The sequence below is a fragment of the Cicer arietinum genome, chromosome 6 (genome assembly GCF_000331145.2).
Source record: "Cicer arietinum cultivar CDC Frontier isolate Library 1 chromosome 6, Cicar.CDCFrontier_v2.0, whole genome shotgun sequence".
NCBI classification, from domain to species: Eukaryota; Viridiplantae; Streptophyta; class Magnoliopsida; order Fabales; family Fabaceae; genus Cicer; species Cicer arietinum.
The window spans coordinates 39841725-39843816 of NC_021165.2; the positions used below are offsets into that span (position 1 = coordinate 39841725).

Genomic DNA, 2092 nt, shown 5'->3' on the forward strand with positions numbered 1-2092 from the left:
CAAATTGAAATAAAAAGGTAAAATGCACTAGTTTTAAAGAGATTCGCAGCGGTTCCAAAATAGAGTATATATATATATATATATATATATATTTTTTTTTTTTTAAATACTTTAAGGTTCAAGACGTCACATTCACGCTTACACAAAATGCTTGCATAAAAATTTTCAATAAAAAAAATTCCTAATATCGAATATAGTTGATGTTCATTAAATAAATACTTTTGATATAAAAGCAAGTTCTAAACTTAGAGACAATTAATTTCTACCTCTGAATAACCGATAAAATAACACAATTGATCAATCAAATTTACAAAAATCTAAATTGTTCATAACTCAACAAAATACGAAAAATTACTCCCACCCAATATCACCTATTCAGAGCGTGGATCCCCAATCGATAACCTGAAATAACTGCGCTCTCGCAAGCGCCAAACACAAGCAACGAGGGGTGAGCTTCGAAAACATGTAATAGTATAAAATAACTGAGAAGAACACGAAAAAAAATATTAAACACCGTATCATATCAAATCACAACCAACAAGAATAATCAAGGTAAAACATTGATACAATCCACAACATCAAGTAAGTAAATACACAAATCAAGTAATGTTATGCATGCTCTTATACTCTAGACTCCTCCTCTTTCTTTGGTACCATTCTAACTCTGAAGTACTTGGTTAGGAGGCTCGATACTATGCCACCACGCAAGTGGACGGACAATTCAAATTGGCCCTGTCCTCATAGATCCCTCAACTCAACCCGAGACACATATACGTGACAGTCGAGGTAAACGTGTGTTGCGTGGTAGCTCCCGACATTTGGAGTGCTACCTCCAAGTCACCTAGGAATTCCCCACCCGAATACCTCCAAGGTCTAACAATCTTGCCTTAAGGCTCAACAGTAGACCGCCACGATCAGGCTCATTCAGTTGTACTTCCCCATAATCACTAGGCTTGTCAGGCCCTACCTATATGATGACCAAATAATCTCCACTTCAAAAATTATCAACAACTACTTTCTCCCCTCGTTGTCCTAGGTTACTTACTCCATTAAGAGAACCATCATTGGCACGGGTCGAATTCGTCACTATTCAATTAAACACAATACGCATTTCATGATATTCATCAGGGTGGTAATATCACGAGTCAGGGAGCACACATCATCATTGCAGATTTCCATAGTCATACATTACATTCATAATTTATCATCATGATACGTCATCTCAAACAATAAAGGGTCTACACTCACATATAATAATAATACTAGATCATTCACACACACCACATCAATTGCAAGGCAAATAATTACAATTCATCACATTTTATATCATATATCAGTATCAAGGATAGATATAAACAAAACACAGAATGAATCAAATACACAATTCTACAATAATTCAACTATCACACGATCTTCAAAAATCAAATCAAACAACATCCTATAAAAGTTTCTAATTCATATTTTAACCTCACAAAATTCAAGTTTGCTCATTAGTCAATTATTACTCAAAGGCCTTCTGCCATACGTAGCGAGCCCCGAATGAATTGTGGGAAATACGGTATTCCCGTTCATCTCACTTAATTTATACTCATGCATTCGAACTCATTCTCACCCCATACCTCAATTTGACGCTTTCATAAGATAGAAGGACCATAATGATTTTCAGCAACCATGAGATGTCGACAACACGTCCAAACGAGTCCAAAAGCATCGACGAATTTGCAGAGTCAATGAAACGTGGCTGATAATTTTCCCGAGGCATAAAAATCAGCATTATATAATTAATAAAAATATTAGGCGAAGAAACATATTCAAAACGTCGTGAAACATGTTATTAGAAAAGGTCTCACCGACGTACTGGGGCGCCGACAGGGTCCGGCATCAACTTCACCGAAACACACAATCGAGTAGTTCTTCTTGAAGGTTTCAACGAGAGGAATATAGGAATGATATTTGTTAATTGAAACGAAATTCATGCAAGTTGTTTTTCCTAATAAACAGCCGCGCCAATAATACTTTTGAATACTAATTCTATGATCATAGGATGTCCGTAGGCAAGTTTAAAAGAGATAAGTACTTGGACCAAGTAAAA

General features: G+C 35.8%; 1 long non-coding RNA gene across 1 annotated transcript; it reads right to left on the reverse strand.

The window, feature by feature from the left end:
- Positions 1–259: 259 nt before the first annotated feature.
- On the reverse strand, positions 260–1935 carry LOC101510099 (uncharacterized). Its single transcript, XR_189383.4, has 3 exons — positions 1851–1935; positions 1620–1741; positions 260–411 (listed from the first exon to the last, which is right to left on the reverse strand). It is a non-coding gene; the product is annotated as an uncharacterized lncRNA (long non-coding RNA).
- Positions 1936–2092: the final 157 nt, after the last annotated feature.